Source organism: Natrix helvetica (genome assembly GCF_964273705.1).
Source record: "Natrix helvetica genome assembly, chromosome: Z".
Classification (NCBI taxonomy): Eukaryota; Metazoa; Chordata; class Lepidosauria; order Squamata; family Natricidae; genus Natrix; species Natrix helvetica.
The window spans coordinates 11,698,753-11,717,076 of record NC_138554.1 but is presented as its reverse complement, the minus strand read 5'-3'; the positions used below and the strand labels follow the sequence as shown (position 1 = coordinate 11,717,076).

General features: G+C 39.0%; 1 long non-coding RNA gene across 1 annotated transcript in view; it reads right to left on the bottom strand.

Moving 5' to 3' along the window:
- Nucleotides 1–468: 468 nt before the first annotated feature.
- LOC309381923 overlaps nucleotides 469–18,324 on the bottom strand; it is a 317,431-nt gene continuing 299,575 nt past the window's right edge. The window contains exons 2-3 of the long non-coding RNA XR_014173593.1: nucleotides 537–606; nucleotides 469–487 (exon numbers count right to left, since the gene is read on the bottom strand). This is a non-coding gene — a long non-coding RNA (uncharacterized lncRNA). The remainder of the gene's footprint in view (nucleotides 488–536; nucleotides 607–18,324) is intronic.

Genomic DNA, 18,324 nt, shown 5'->3' with positions numbered 1-18,324 from the left:
AAAAGGCTATGAAACAATGGAGAACTGAGTTGGCAGTAGGGAACGAGAACTACGGAATGGTTAATATCAAGCAAGGAATTTTCCAGGGCGATTCACTTTCACCTCTTCTCTTCATCATTCAGAAATAGAAATCCAATCACTGACAAACACAGTCCGAGTATTCAGCACCGATATTTCAATGCAGTTTGGCATAGAAAAATGAGCCACTGTATCCATAAAAAGGGGCAAAATCACTACATGTGAGGGAATTGAAATGCCCAATGGCCAACTAATTAAATGCAACAAAAATGAAGTCTACAAATACTTAGGCATTTTGCAGTTGGATAACATCAATCATGGAGAAGTAAAAACTATTGTCAGGAGAGAGTACACCAACTAAATTAAATGGTGGAAATACAACCAAGGCCATAAATACCTGGGCAATACCAGTTATAAGATACACAGCTGGTATAGTTAACTGGACACAAGCTGATTTGGACATTTTGGACTGAAAAACCAGTTTTTTTATGGGGCCAGGTTGCCAACCTAACCCCAACCCGAAAAACCAGGAAACTAATGACAATGCACTACAGTTTACAACCACGCGGTGACACTGATAGACTATACCTGCCCCGAAAGGTAGAGGATTATTACAAGTGAAGCAAATAGTTGAAGAAGAAAAACATGCACTGGCTGATTATTTAAAAGAAAGTCAAGAACATCTATTAATCGAAGTAAAGAACAAAAATATACTGAAGGCCCAACAGACGAAACAAGAATACAGAAAAGATGTGATAAAATCAAGAATGGAGAGTTGGCAGAACAAAGCATTACATGGTCAATTTCTGGAAAAAATAAAAGATAAAGTGGACATTGAAAAAACTTGGTTATGGTTAACAACAGGTACATTAAAGAAAGAAACAGAGTCACTAATCCTTGCTGCGCAAGAACAAGCTATCCGAACAAATGCCATGAAGGCCAAAATCGAAAAATCCTCTGATGATGCCAAATGCAGACTCTGCAAAGAAGTTGATGAAACTGTTGACCACATACTCAGCTGCTGTAAAAACAATCGTGCAGACTGATTATAAATTGTGGCACAATTCAGTAGCACAAATGATCCACTGGAATTTGTGCAAAAATTATAATATTAAAACAACAACAAACTGGTGGGAACATAAGCCTGAAAAAGTCACCAAAAATCAGATGGTCAAGATCCTGTGGGATTTTTGTATACAAACAGTCAAAATACTGGCGCATAACACACCAGACATCACACTAGTTGAGAAAAATAAGGTTACAATCATAGACATCGCAATACCAGGTGATAGCAGGGTCGAAGAGGAGGTTGGAAAGTTGCGAAATACCAGGACTTAAAAATTGAAATACAACAATTATGGCACAAACCAGCAGTGGTAATTCCAGTGGTAATCGGCACACTGGGTGCTATTCCAAAAGCACTGGAATTACATTTAAAACAGTTAAAACTTGACAAAATCATCATCAGTCAAATGCAAAAAGCTGCACTGCTTGGATCTGCACGTATATTACGAAAATACGTTACGATGTCCTAGGCCCCTGGGTGGGACCCGACTAGTAATCAATGCCAAATCCGGCGAAACAACTGGCCGCTGTGATGCAATCATATAACAACAACAACAACAACAGTTCCTAGGTCCTCGGTTAGGACTCAAGCTATTGAGCTACCAACCAGCCCCAAAGGCTGTGAATCTCACCAAAGATTAACCACGCAATAATAATAATAATAATAATAATAATAATAATAATAATAATAATAATAATAATAATAATAATAATAATAACAACAACAACAACAACAACAACAACAACAATAATAATAATAATAATAATAATAATAATAATAATACTCACTGACAATCGTTTTGAAGAAGATGAACTGTGGATACGAACTTGCCAAGAAAGAACTGAAAATCTTGCATTTGGTGTACATGGATGATTTGAAGCTGTTTGGTAAAACAAAAGCTGAACTGAGTTTATTAATTGAAAGCACAAAAGAATTTAGCCAAGACATTGGTATGCAGTTTGGAATTGACAAATGTGCAAAAATGGCAACCAAAGCAGGCAAGATCATAGAAGATGATGGAATAGAACTTGAGAATGAAGAAATGATAAAGACAGTAAAACCAGAAGAAGGCTAAAGGTACTTGGGTATTTTAGAGGCCTCTGACTTAATGCATAATAAAGTCAAATAATTAACTTCAGCCAAGTACATTCGACAAATTCGCAAGATTTTAAAGTCCAAATTGAATGGTGGAAACATCATAAAAGCCATAAATACCTGGGCTATACCTGTGATTCGATACTCTGCAGGAATAATTGACTGGACCCAGCTGGAGTTGGACAATTTGGACAGAAAAACAAGGAAGCTTATGACAATGAATCATGCTTTGCACCCAAAAAGTGATGTTGACCGATTGTATCTACCAAGAGCAGAGAGTGGTCGAGGACTCCTACAAGTAAAACAGACTGTGGAAGAATAAAAACACAGCTTGAATGATTACATCCAGAAAAGTGAAGAACCAATAATTAAGGAAATAAATAAAGGAGGCCTTTTAAAGACAACTAAGTCAAAAGCTGAATATAAGAAAGAAGTAATTGAGAAGCAAACTGAAAATTGGAAAAACAAAGCTATGCATAGCCAATACTTGAAAAGTATTGAAGGCAAAGCTGACCAAAAGCTAACTTGGAACTGGTTGAGATCAGGAGCATTGAAAAAAGAAACAGAAGGCTTTATTTTGGCAGCTCAAGAAAAATCCTTAGCCACAGACTACATGAAGGCAAAAATTCAACATGTTACTACCAATAGCAAATGTCGCCTCTGTAATGAGAAAGACGAGATAGTCGACCACTTGATCAGTGGGTGCAACAAAATTTCACAAACTGACTACATACAACGCCATGACCACGTTGCTTAGATCATTCACTGGAAATTGTGCCAAAAGTTTGGATTTGAGTACAGCAAAAACTACTGGGACCATCAGGTTGAGAAGGTTTTAGAGAATGAGAAAGTCAAGATCTTGTGGGACTTCAGAATCCAGACTGACAGGCACTTGGCCCACAACACACCTGACATAACAATAGTTGAAAAGAAAAAATTATGCTTCATTGCCTTTGCAATACCTGGAGATGCACGAATTGAAGATAAACAGCAAGAAAAAATCACAAAGTACTTGGACTTGCAAATTGAAGTTGAGCGACTGTGGAAAAAAAAATCATGTATTGTCCCGATTGTAATGGGAGCCCTTGGAGCAATACCTTGCTATGTGGAAATTTTAAATTTATCAGATCTGAACATTCTGATTCTACAAAAAACCGCCCTACTTGGAACAACTTATGTCCTCTGACGTTACCTTAACAGTTCCTTGGTCCTTGGTTAGGACTCGAGCTGTTGAGCTACCAACCAGCTCCTGTGAATCTCACTAAAGATTAACCACGTAATCATCATCATCATCATCATCATCATCATCATCATCATCATCATCATCATCAAACTTTTGAATACATACCACACTTTACATACACGTAGTGACATTGACAGGTTGTTCCTTCCAAGAAAAATAGGGGTCAGAGGGCTATTGCAAATCCATTAAACTGTTGGAATTCTCATCTCACAGAGTAGAAAATGCAATTGATAAAAATATAGTTCTTTTTCAGCTAAAAATAGTACAGACCAAAGCAAAAATGAACAGTTTATGTGTTATTAAGTCTATCTGAAATGTAAAGAAATAAATTGAAATGTTCCCATGTCCTTCAAAGATTCCTTATCCTTCTTCTTTTCCTTCTTCAGCTTCACCATTTCTTGCAACAAGTCTCCTTTAACAACAGTGCTGGTGAACCGGTTTCTTTTGGCCACAATGGAGAATTAGAAACTGGACTCGATATTTTCAATTGGGTCACATTTCCAAACAAGTCCTTTCTTAAAGTCCAAATTGGGAAGATTGACCCCATGGCTCCCCCAGACAAGTTCCTTACCATTTCTGACAAGGAAACCGTTTGGCCTCTCATATTTAACCAGGTGTGTCTCATTTTTCCCTTTGACTGAAATTATTAGCCACGGATTGATGCAGTAAATGATTAAAAAATCACAATTACAACAACCTTTGGAGTAAACAAGCATTTAGCAGTCCGTATGTTATTCATTGCAGGTAGTTCTCCACTTACATCAGTTCATTTAGTGACTGCAATTACAATGACGCTGAAAGAAATGATGTAAAACTGTTATTCACACTTACAACCATTGCAGCTCCCCCATGGTCATGTGATCAAAATTCAGATGCTTGGCAACTGACTGGTATTTATGACCGTTTCAGTGTCCCAGAGTCATGTGATCACCTTTTGCGAGACATTGGGGAAGCCAGATTCACTTCACAACAGTGTTACTAACTTAACAACTGCAGAGATTCACTTAACAAGTGTGGTGAGAACGGTCATAAAATGGAGCAGAATTCAATTAACAACTGTCAACACTGAATGAACCTGGCTGAGGCCATCTTTATGGCTTCAAGGTTGCCATGGGATGGGAGTGTGGAGAAAAGAATTTGGCTTTTTTAGGAATCTACCTGCCTCGGAGTTCTGCTCTCTATGGGTGCATTACTTGGAAAGCTAACATTCTCACTTAACAACAGAAATTTTGGGCTCAATTGTGGTCATACATTGAGGACTAGGCTGCCCAACTCTAGGTAGCATGCAATTGTAAAAGCAAGATAAAATTATATTAGTACAGAGGATTTATTTCGAACTGTATCTGCAAGTACTTTAGAGATTTAAATATAGTACTTTAAGATAAACAAAAAATATTTAAAAACAATAACTTTTTTTTTAAAAAGGCATACATAAATTTCAACATTTCAACATTTCAGAATATTATTTTCAATAATCTTTTTGGGTGATCATTGTTGGAAGTTCCAAATATATTTACATTAAACACCTTGATTAGAGAAATTCCCATATCCACATTTATAGGCGACAAGAAAACTCTTGTCATATTTTTTTGCATGAAAGAAAAAAAGACAGTTCTAATTGGACTTTCAATGATTAGAAGAAAAAAAAGGGATAATCCTAGAGTCAGAGAAAACTTTGTAACAATTCTTCTACTACTGACTAAATAAATTGGGAGCTCCCCCCCCCCAACTTTAAATCAAGTTTTCGTAATTTTATTTTTCCTTTTTCCCTTTTTTCTTCTTTTTCTTCTGCATTAATTTGGTAGCTTCTATTTTCCATTTAATACAAAGTAAAAGAAGAGGATGCATATAATTTTTCTAAAAATAAATTAAATAGTGAATTTATACAAGGAATAAAACTTGAAATTGCAACACAAACATTTGGATTATTTTGTCAGGTTCCACCCCTCCCCCCCCAAAAAAAGCCCTAATTGATTCATGAGCCTCAGACAAAGTTTCAAAAGAAAATGAGTCATTTATTAGGATAATTTATTTTTGGCAAGGTCTTTTCGCAGTCAGATCTTAGCCTTATTTAATTATAGCTGAACTTAAACCCTGTTCCTCCCCTCCCCTCAGTCTGTGTAATAAATCACATTCCCCAATGAGGCACACCCCTCTAAAGCCTGCAGCAGTAATCTGAGATCCAACTATAGTTGAAAATAAGACTGGAATGGGCTCCCCCACTTTGCTCAGAATGACAACTTTAGGAGTTGACTTATATATGAAGAGTTTGGATATGTGAAATTGATGAAAAGAACAATCTGTCAAAAATAAATTCTTTCTGTGGAATTCTCATTTCATTTACGAGCAGGAATTACCTCTTTCCATCTGTAACAAGAAGTGTCCTCTTGGCCATAGCAAGATGAAAATGGAAGGAAAATCGTCTTGCTGCTATGAATGTAAAATATGTCCAGAAGGGAAGATAGCTGATCAATTGGGTAAGCAAAGGATTATATTAAATGTATGAATGATATAATAAATGTAAATGGGGGTTTAGTTTTTATACATATACATTTGAATAAACATGGTGATTGAAAATATTGAGCTTCATATCATATTGAAACCTTTGATTTTTTTTTCAAACTTCAGCGAGCTATTTGGTGATAAAACCAATTAGTTTATTCTAACTCAGAACATCTGTACATTTGAATTATTTGTTGTTATGTTTTCTTGAAAAATTGTAAACAGTTTTTTTCCAGATATAATATTTTTGGAAATAAAGGTAATTTTGTATTGGTAATTGGAAATGAAGATACTTCAAAACAATAATGCTTCTATGAATGGTTTCTTTTTCAGATTTGGATGACTGTTTCCCATGTCCAGAGGATCAATACTCAAACAAGGATAAGGATAGTTGCCTTCCAAAAGGAATAATTTACCTAACTTATCAAGAACCTTTGGGGATTTCTTTGGCAGTGATTGCAGTCTCCTTTTCTGTCATCTCAGCTGTGGTGCTCGGGATATTCATGAAGTATCAGGACACACCTATTGTTAAAGCCAATAATAGGAACCTCACTTACAGCCTTCTTGTTGCTCTCTTGCTCTCTTTCCTTTGCACTTTGCTCTTCATTGGGAAACCTGACCAAGTGAAATGTCTCTTGAGACAAACTGCTTTTGCAATCATCTTCTCTGTAGCTCTTTCTTGTATATTGGGGAAAACAATCATAGTGGTCCTTGCTTTCATGGCCACCAAGCCTGGATCCAAAATGAGAAAATGGGTGGGGAAAGGACTGGCTCTCTCTATTGTCCTATCTTTGTCCCTGACACAATTCTGCATTTGTCTGGTGTGGCTCATAATTTCTCCTCCCTTCCCAGATTCTGACATGCGCTTCCTAGCTGAAGAAATGGTTCTACAATGTAACGAAGGTTCAACTACTATGTTTTATACAGTGCTTGGCTTTCTGGCGTTCCTGACTGCTGTCTGTTTCACTGTGGCCTTCCTAGCTAGAAATTTGCCTGACAGCTTTAATGAAGCCAAATTTATCACCTTCAGCATGTTAGTCTTTTGCAGTGTCTGGGTGTCATTTGTTCCCACCTATTTGAGTACCAAGGGAAAATACATGGTGGCTGTGGAGATCTTCTCCATTTTGGCTTCAGCAGCTGGATTACTGCTCTGCATATTTTCCCCCAAATGCTATATCATTGTTCTGAGATCTGATCTGAATAAGAAGGAGCAACTAATGAAAAAATAAAATTGATTTTAAGACCATACCCTTGAACGTAATCTAATTAGTTACTTTCAGGATGTAGGTTTTTTTTCTCTTCCCAATTTGAGGTTAGGCATTCTTCCTTCCATCGCCATATCAATATGGCACATAATTCTGACAAGTTCACTTCAGAACCTAGAAAAGTTCCCTTTATCTATTTTTAATGGTAGATAATGATTCTAAGCCCTAATCAGAATAGTAGGCAATAGCTAATCAAGAAGAAAATATAATATTCATGAATATAAACATGAATGATTTAAATCCTGGAGAACATGAGCTTCACAACGTTTCTATCAAAATAAAAAAGATACCTATTTTATATCATTGAAAAAACTACAGCATCTGTGGTATGTGTGAAAGCAAAGTTTTATCATCTTTTGGGGTGTTCTGAGAAGCAGTTAATACAAAAGTTAAGGGATAACATGGCTGCCTTATTTGCCACTTAAAGCATCTCAATACTCCCCCTAATCCATCTCTTATCAGCCAGACAAAGTACAAGAGAAGCCAACTGATCAAGGTCTTGAACACGTAAAGGTCTTGATAACTAAGATGCTGGCAGCAATCCGTATCAACCATTAGCACCAGTCAATGGTTGTTGTGACATATTTTTAAATGTTGTTGATTGAGTTTCATGTTTAATGAATAAAAGAAATAAAAATAATAAAAATATGAATACTGTTACTTTGAATAGCAAATTTGTCAATCAATCATATGAATAAAATTTCAAGATTAATTTGTTAATTAACACCTCCGAAAATTCTCTCTTGCCTACACTTTATGGCAGAAAACTGGATTCTCAATTTCTGAAATGCTTACTCAAAGCAAAGAGATAAAATCCCTTTCTGGATTTTATGTTGGAATTCTCATCTGATAGTTTTTCACCTGAGAGTAGAAAATGGAATTGATAAAAATATAGTTCTTTTTCAGCTAAAAATAGTACAGACCAAAGCAAAAATGAACAGTTTATGTGTTATTAAGTCTAGCTGAAATATAAAGAAATGAATTGAAATGTTCCCATGTCCTTCAAAGATTCCGTATCCTTCTTCTTTTCCTTCTCCAGCTTCACCATTTCTTGCAACAAGTCTCCTTTAACAACAGTGCTGGAGAACAAGTTTCTTTTGGCCCCAATGGAGAATTAGAAACTGGACTTGATATTTTCAATTGGGTCACATTTCCAAACAAGTCCTTTCTGAAAGTCCAAATTGGGAAGATTGACCCCATGGCTCCCCCAGCCAAGCTCCTCACTATTTCTGACAAGGAAACCGTTTGGCCTCTCATATTTAACCAGGTGTGTCTCATTTTTCCCTTTGACTGAAATTATTAGCCACGGATTGATGCAGAAAATGATTAAACAATCACAATCACAACAACCTTTGGAGTAAGCAAGCATTTAGCAGTCCGTATGTTATTCATTGCAGGTAGTTCTCCACTTACATCAGTTCATTTAGTGACCCTTTGGAATTACAATGACGCTGAAAGAAGTGATGCAAAACTGTAATTCACACTTACAACCATTGCAGCTCCCCCATGGTCATGTGATCAAAATTCAGATGCTTGGCAACTGACTGGTATTTATGACAGTTTCAGTGTCCCAGAGTGATCACCTTTTGCGAGTCATTGGGGAAGCCAGATTCACTTCACAACAGTGTTGCTAACTTAACAACTGCAGAGATTCACTTAACAACTGTGGTGAGAACGGTCATAAAATGGAGCAAAATTCAATTAACAACTGTCAACACTGAATGAACTTGGCTGAGGCTATATTTATGGCTTCTAGGTTGCCATTGGATGGGAATGTAGAGAAAAGAAGTTGGCTTTTTTAGGAATCTACCTGCCTCGGAGTTCTGCTCTCTATGGGTGCATTACTTGGAAAGCTAACATTTTCACTTAACAACAGAAATTTTGGGCCCAATTGTGGTCATACATTGAGTACTATGCTGCCCAACTCTAGGTAGCATGCAATTGTAAAAACAAGATAAAACTATCTTAGTACAGAGGATTTATTTCGAACTGTATTTGCAAGTACTTTAGAGATGTAAATACTGTACTTTAAGATAAACAAAAAATATTTAAAAACAATAACTTTTTTAAAAAAGGCATACATAAATTTCATGATTTCAACATTTCAGAATATTATTTTTAATAATCTCCTTGGCTTGGGTGATGATATTTGGAAGTTCTAAATATATTTACATTAAACACCTTGATTAGAGAAATTCCAATATCCACATTTATAGGTGACAGGAAACCTCTCTCATATTTTTTTGCATGAAAGAAGAAAAAAAGACAGTTCTAATTGGACTTTCAATGATTAGAAAAAAAAAGAATAATCCTAGAGTAAGAGAAAACTTTGTAACAATTCTTCTACTGCTGACTAAATAAATTGTAAACTCCCCCCCTAACTTTTAGTCAAGTTTGTGTAATTTTATTTTTCCTTTTTCCCTTTTTTCTTCTTTTTCTTCTGCATTAATTTGGTAGCTTCTATTTTCCATTTAATACAAAGTAAAAGAAGAGGATGCATATAATTTTTCTAAAAATAAATTAAATAGTGAATTTATACAAGGAATAAAACTTGAAATTGCAACACAAACATTTGGATTATTTTGTCAGGTTCCACCACCACCCCAAAAAAAGGCCCTGATTGATTCATGAACCTCAGACAAAGTTTCAAAAGAAAATGAGTCATTTATTAGGATAACTTATTTTTGGCAAGGTCTTTTTGCAGTCAGATCTTAGCCTTATTTAATTATAGCTGAACTTAACTCCTGTTCCTCCCTTCCCCTCAGTCTGTGTAATAAATCACATTCCCCAATGAGGTGCACCCCTCCAAAGCCTGCTCCTCTATCCTGGTCCTATTAGACCTCTCAGCGGCTTTTGATACCATCGACCATGGTATCCTACTGCGCCGGCTGGAGGGGATGGGAGTCGGAGGCACCGTTTTACGGTGGTTCGGCTCCTACCTCTCCGGCCGGATGCAATGTGTGTTGACAGGGGGGCAGAGGTCGACCCCTAGGCCACTCTCTTGTGGGGTGCCACAGGGGTCGGTCCTCTCGCCCCTTTTGTTCAACGCATATGTGAAGCCGCTGGGTGAGATCATCCGTGGTTTTGGGGTTGAGTACCATCTGTACGCTGATGATACTCAGTTGTACATCTCAACCCCAAGCCACCCCAACGAGGCTGTCGAAGTGATGTCCCGGTGTTTGGAAGCCGTCGGGGTCTGGATGGGGGACAACAGACTCAAACTCAACCCCTCCAAGACCGAGTGGCTGTGGCTACCGGCACCTCGGTTCAGCCAGCTGATTCCATCACTGGCCTTAGGGGGCGAACAATTGCCCCCTGTGGAACGGGCGCACAATTTGGGCGTCCTCCTAGATGCCCGGCTGTCAATGGATGATCATGTGGCAGCCGTGGCAAGGGGGGCGTTCCACCAGGTTCGCCTGGTGCGCCAATTGCGCCCCCTTCTGGACCGTGATGCCCTACGCACAGTCACTCATGCACTGGTGACGTCTCGCCTGGACTACTGTAACGCTCTCTACATGGGGCTTCCCTTGGGATGCGCCCGAAGACTGCAGCTAGTCCAGAACGCAGCCGCGCGGGTAGTCATGGGGAGTACTAGGTACTCCCACGTAACACCTCTCCTGCGCGAGCTGCACTGGCTGCCTGTAGTCTTTCGGGTGCGTTTCAAGGTTCTGATCACCATCTTTAAAGCGCTCCATGGCATAGGGCCTAGCTACCTGCGGGATCACATCCTCCCACATACATCCCTGCGGCCAATTCACTCTCACAGGGAGGGCCTTCTCCTGGTGCCGTCCACGAGGCAATGCCAACGGGCGACACTGAGGAGTAGGGCCTTCTCTGTGATGGGCCCAACCCTCTGGTATGACCTCCCCCCGACATTAGAACCACTACTGACCACCGCTCCTTCCGACAGAAACTGAAGACACACCTGTTCCGACTGGCTGGTCTGGCATAATTTATAACGTCCACCTCCTGGCATACACATTCTTACTTGTTTTTAGAGGGATAATTTTTTAAATTTAACCTGATATGACATTGGGATTTTAAATTTTGTACATTTCAATTTATTTATTTAGCTGTACAGTTTGGCATATTTTATCCTCCTCTCATATACGTATTTATGTAGTTATTACTATGTTTTAATTTGTTGTATTTTGATACGGACTGTACACCGCCCCGAGTCCCTTTTGGGAGAGGGGGCGGTATATAAACGCTAATAAATAATAAATAATAATAATAATAATAATAATAATAATAATAATAATAATAATAATAATAATAATAATAATAATAATAATAATAATAATAATTTCTGTGGAATTCTCAATCTATTTACGAGCAGGCATTACCTCTTTCTATCTGTAACAACAAGTGTCCTCTTGGCCATAGCAAGATGAAAATGGAAGGAAAATTGCCTTGCTGCTATGATTGTAAAATATGTCCAGAAGGGAAGATAGCTGATCAATTGGGTAAGCAAAGGATTATATTAAATGTATAAATGATATAATAAATGTAAATGGGGGTTTAGTTTTTTATACATATATATTTGAATAAACATGATGATTGAAAATATTGAGCTTCACATCATATTGAAACATTTGATTTTTTTAAAAAACTTCAGTGAGCTATTTGGTGATAAAACCCATTAGTTTAGTCTAACTCAGAGCATCTGTACATTTGAATTATTTGTTGTTATGTTTTCTTGAAAAATTGTAAACAGTTTTTTTCCAGATACAATATTTTTGGAAATAAAGGTAATTTTGTATTGGTAATTGGAAATGAAGATACTTCAAAACAATAATGCTTCTATGAATGGTTTATTTTTCAGATTTGGATGACTGTTTCCCATGTCCAGAGGATCAATATTCAAACAAGGATAAGGATAGCTGCCTTCCAAAAAGTATAATTTACTTAACTTATCAAGAACCCTTGGGGATTTCTTTGGCAGCAATTGCAGTCTCCTTTTCTGTCATCTCAGCTGTGGTGCTCGGGATATTCATGAAGTATCAGGACACACCTATTGTTAAAGCCAACAATAGGAACCTCACTTACAGCCTTCTTGTTGCTCTCCTGCTCTCTTTCCTTTGCACTTTGCTCTTCATTGGGAAACCTGACCAAGTGAAATGTCTCTTGAGACAAACTGCTTTTGGCATCATCTTCTCTGTAGCTCTTTCTTGTATATTGGGGAAAACAGTCATAGTGGTCCTTGCTTTCATGGCCACCAAGCCTGGATCCAAAATGAGAAAATGGGTGGGGAAAGGACTGGCTCTCTCTATTGTCCTATCTTGCTCCCTGACACAATTCTGCATTTGTCTGGTGTGGCTCATAATTTCTCCTCCCTTCCCAGATTCTGACATGCGCTCCCTAGCTGAAGAAATCATTTTACAATGTAACGAAGGTTCAACTACTATGTTTTATACAGTGCTTGGCTTTCTGGGGTTCCTGACTGCTGTCTGTTTCACTGTGGCCTTCCTAGCTAGAAATTTGCCTGACAGCTTTAATGAAGTCAAATTTATCACCTTCAGCATGTTGGTCTTTTGCAGTGTCTGGGTGTCATTTGTTCCCACCTATTTGAGTACCAAGGGAAAATACATGGTGGCTGTGGAGATCTTCTCCATTTTGGCTTCAGCAGCTGGATTACTGCTCTGCATATTTTCCCCCAAATGCTATATCATTGTTCTGAGATCTGATCTGAATAAGAAGGAGCAACTAATGAAAAAATAAAATTGATTTTAAGACCATACCCTTGAACGTAATCTAATTAGTTACTTTCAGGATGTAGGTTTTTTTTCTCTTCCCAATTTGAGGTTAGGCATTCTTCCTTCCATCGCCATATCAATATGGCACATAATTCTGACAAGTTCACTTCAGAACCTAGAAAAGTTCCCTTTATCTATTTTTAATGGTAGATAATGATTCTAAGCCCTAATCAGAATAGTAGGCAATAGCTAATCAAGAAGAAAATATAATATTCATGAATATAAACATGAATGATTTAAATCCTGGAGAACATGAGCTTCACAACGTTTCTATCAAAATAAAAAAGATACCTATTTTATATCATTGAAAAAACTACAGCATCTGTGGTATGTGTGAAAGCAAAGTTTTATCATCTTTTGGGGTGTTCTGAGAAGCAGTTAATACAAAAGTTAAGGGATAACATGGCTGCCTTATTTGCCACTTAAAGCATCTCAATACTCCCCCTAATCCATCTCTTATCAGCCAGACAAAGTACAAGAGAAGCCAACTGATCAAGGTCTTGAACACGTAAAGCCCGCCAGCCTCAGGACATTTTGTGGAATTTGGAGAGCCAAACTGATCCATGGTACCCTCTTCTAAAAATAAGAATGGGTTCATCAAATGTGCCTTGCCCCCTTGTTGCCAATAGCTACACCTTGTCAGAAAATTTACACCAACCTTAGATTCATTCTCCAGTATGGGTTAATCAATGTGCTTCCTGAACCTCAGCCTTTTAACCTCAATCCTTGGCTTATTCTACTGTTCACTAACTCAATTTTCGACTAATCTCTGTCTGGGAAGATCATTCTTTCCCATAACTGTTGGTGGAGTGTGGGTACATTGGGTCTCTGTCTGCCATTGCTTTTAAAAGTTTAAGAGAGACTTTTTAATATTTATTTGTTGAGGTCTAATTTTAATTATCCACACTTGACACTTATCATTATGACTACAATCATTTCAAATTGCAGCAATAGACATGAAAACTTCTTAAACATAAAGAACCATTTCTGATATTAATCAGATAGTATTACGCAAGGAAACAGCATCCCAACCTCAACAGTCTATGGGAACAGTCAATAATTCATGGCTTTCTTGAATTCCAAAAGGGTTGTAGCCATAAAATCTTCAGGTGATGTTGTTCCATACATGGAATAAAATATTTGGAAAGGCCTATTCTTTCATCCTGATTCACGGCATTCCCTAAGAGAAGATGCACACATCTTTTCACGGACACCCATTTTCAAACGGTTGTGTTGGTAGCAGATGGAGCAAATGATGTGAGCCCAAGCGAACATGCAGCAGCAACATGAACTTGAATGTGAGCCTGCTGATCATCAAACTAGCACCCTAACCATGTGAGCATCCAATGCTCCTTGTAGCCAGTAGAGACCTAGATAGTTAGCTAAATGGTGATAGGTTATTTAGATTTAGATTAGATTCCTGCTCTTTTTGGAAAATCCAAATACATCTTAATACATTGATACTTCGTCTTTTACTACCTTCTTTCAAGCTCTTGGGGCAGCTGTGTACTGGAGTGAAACAATGTCCATATTTTCACAAAGCTGAAGAAGACTTGTGGTTATCCCTTTCCTCTTGTAATGATATGAGTCCCCAGTTCAAATATTGAAAATACATCAAACAATTAGAGATAAAGGAAAGAAAAAGAAAGAAAACTGTCAAAAAGGTATTTTGATATTTGGATGTTCTCAAACATTATTTGCCCTAGGATCTTTGGGAAAATGCTCATCTGCTCTTCGGGGAACCATATGTCCACCATAATGGGCTCAGCTCCCATCTCAGAGTTTCATTTTTGATGGGCTCCATCTTCCATGTTCCAAGATGATGACCTTCTAGAGCGTGAATAATTGTTATAGAACTCATTTTCAAAGTGGATCCCATATTTATTTACTTATAGCTGATGATCTGGCATTGCCCTGGTATTTATAGATGTTGAAGCATTTGTCTGACAAGGAGTCACTGAGAAGGGCCTTTCTTCCCCCTACTCCCATGCCCATCATCCCTGCCCTCTCCCTTCCCCCTCCCATGCACTCATCTTTCAGTTCCTATCTAAATCCTTGCACTTCATAGGCCTACCGTGTGAGGGAGGCCTTGGCTTTAAAGGCCCACTGCGCAAGGAAGCATGCTCAATCAAAGGCCTCTGTACTGCTCTAATCAGGCTCCCTCTGCTTCATAGGCCTACTGTGTGAGGGAAGCCAAGTTCTGAGTTGGCGTGAAGGATAATCCTGGGAACATAGGCCGAAGCTGTTTCCTGCGAGATCTGGCAGCTACCGTTAAGTGGGGGTGGGTGATCTCTTTAGGCCATGGCATGCTCAATCAAAGCCCTCTTTACTGCTCCCTTCATAGGTCTACTCCTGTACTGGTCTAATCATGAATTCACAAAAAATTGCCACTCTAGGATACCACACTCACTGCCTTAAAGGCCCAGGCTTTCCAGAGTTGTGCTGGAGCACACACACACAGACACACACCAGGGATGTCTTACACCCACAGTGTTTGTCTCCATAGGGTAAGTCATCTGGGCACCAACTTTGGTCAAAACTGTTTGAGGCATTATAGATTTATGCTCCAGCATACATACCAGTGGTGGGTTTCTGCAGGTCCTCACCGGTCCATGCGAACCTGTTGGCAACTGGACCCGGAAGTAACTTCTGGGCCCTGGGAAACGGCATCGGCCCTGTCGCTCACTTCCCCCGCCCCTCCGGTCGCTGCTTGCTTGCTCCCCCCACTTGTCCCCGGACTTGCCTAAGATGCCTGGCCACCAGCAAGTATGGATGCGGGAGTGGGGATGACGGCAGGAGATTATGCGGCGTGGCTGGCATCTTTGGCAAGTTTGGGGACCTCGCAAGGTCTTTGCAAGGTCTCCAGGCTTGCCCAGCAAAGCACAGGGTGGTGGGGTGGCAGTAGCTTGTGTGGCATGGCCTTGCTGCCAGCAAAGCATCTCCTCAGACTTTCCCAGCAAAGCACGGGGCAGCAGGGCAACCCCTTGGTTTGACAGCTGCCTCATTTCCAATTGGTTTGGGGAAGAAATCCATCTGTCCCTCTCTATGGATCCCTCCCAATTGGAAATGAGGGGGCTGTGAAAGATAACGCAGTGTGCCCCACGTGGCTGTTTAAGCAGCAAAAGAAGGAACAGGAGAGGAGTTCCACGTGTGGCTTTTTAAACTGCCAAACTCTCCTCCAGTTAATTCTTCTCTTTGAACAAGCCAAGTGTGGCATGCTCCCTTGCTTTGACATGTGCCTTGTTTCCAATGGGGGGGGGGGAGAAATCCATCTTTTCTGTCCCTCTCCATGGATCCCCCACAATTGGAAATGAGGTGGCTGTGAAAGACAAGGCAGCACCCCTAGAGTGGCTGTTCAAGCAGCAAAAGAAGGAAAAGGAGAGGAGTTCCACGCAGGGCTTTTTAAAGAGCCAAATTCCTCTCCTGTTCCTCAGGCAAGCCAGATTGGGAGCGCACACCAGGCTTGTCAGGGGAAAAAACACCCTGTTGGAGATCGATGGACCGTGGCTGATTCCCTACCGCATATCTTTTGAGATATTTAGAAAAGAAATACTCTTTAAAAGTATTCTAATTAATAAACAAACTTTAATAATAAAATAATAAAAGTAGATGAAACAGAAATAACTAATTGGTTACATTTTGATAATGAAAGCTCCTCAGCCAAAGTTGGCTGCCGAACAAAGAAGAGAGGAATTTTTAAATGTGTAACGCGTGCGCAATAAATCACTTTCAGATAAGAACCTTTTTTTGTTTTATGACCTGCGCAATAAAGCTTTCTTAGTTTAACTCTTGAGTGTCAGTTCAGGCAGTTCAGGCCTAGCAAACTTTTTAACATCGTGACACCCCTTCTTTTGCTAGTCTGGGCTGACGTCATCAAATCATCAATTAAGGCACATCTTCTTTCGCAGATATTTGTGTTGATTTGCGGCGAGTGGTTTGTTAAGCATGTCTGCGATCTGATCATGTGTAGAAACATATTGCAATTTAACAAAACCTTGCTTAACTAATTGCTTTGTGTTTTGATAACGAATGTCAATGTGTCTGGACCTAGAACCTGTAAAATGTGACTCAGAAATATAGACAACAGATACATTATCTTCCATCACGGTGATTGGTCAAATCGGACGTGTCCAGATATCTGTGATCAAAGCATCAAACCACGTTAGAGAATTACAAGCATCTGAAACACAAGCATATTCAGCTTCAGTAGATGAACATGAAACAAAACTCTGTTTTCTCACTTGCCAGTAAACAGGACAACCATTTAGGAACATCATGTAACCAGAAGTGCTTTTGCGTGACTTCTTGTTGCTCGCCCAGTCGGCGTTGGCAAAACAAATCAACTTTGGTTGATCAGTGTGTGTTGGTTCTAGCAATAACTTCATGTGTTTAGTGTGTTTTAGGTATTTCAACAACTTCTTAATGCATGACCAATGAAATTGTGTTGCCTTACCTACGTGTCGTGATAAAAGATTAACACTAAGTGCGATGTCAGGTCTGGTCCAACTACTAATGTATAATAGTGAACCAATGACTGAACGATAAAGTGTTTGATCCTCGAACTCAGGACTTGGTTCATGTGTTAAGTTGTGAAAATCTGTTTGCATGGGTGTCTTTGTTGTGCTAGCATCTTTCATGTTGCAATGATGTAGAATGTGGTCAATTTTCTCTTCTTGTGAAAGACTAAACCCCTTCTGTGTCTTTTCAATTTGAACACCTAAATAAGTGCTAATGTGTCCTAAAGATTTTAGTGTGAAGTATCTCTGCAAACTTTTGGCAAAAATCTCACTCATTTTCTTATTTGGACCAATATAAACAATATCATCAACATAAACAAGAATTATCTCATATGCATTGTTAGATCTTTTTGTGAACACGCATTCATCAGTTTCGGACTTAATAAAGCCCATTGAATTTAGTTTGTCAGTAAGACATAAATACCACATTAAACCTGACTGTTTCAGACCATAAAGACTTTTGTTCAGGAACCAGGTATCCCCTTCTTGCTTTCGGAATCCTGGAGGGCTTCTCACGTAGATCTCTTCATCTAGGTCTGCATGTAGATAAGCTGTGTCCACATCAAATTGAAAAACTTCTAAACCAAGAATAGTTGCAGTGGTTAAAGCAATTTTTACACTTTCAGTTCTGACTGTTGGTGAGTAAGTGTTTGTGTAGTCCTCAGGATAACGTTGAGCGAAACCCTGAGCTACAAGTCTGGCTTTGTATAAAGACTCACCATTTGGTTTCTTCTTGATTCTGTAGACCCATCGGGTGCCAATGACTTTCTTGTTTGCTGGAGGTTTTGCAGGTGTGAATACATTAAGTTTCTTTAAACTGTCCATTTCATCCTGCATTGCATCATACCACTTGTCTTGTTCT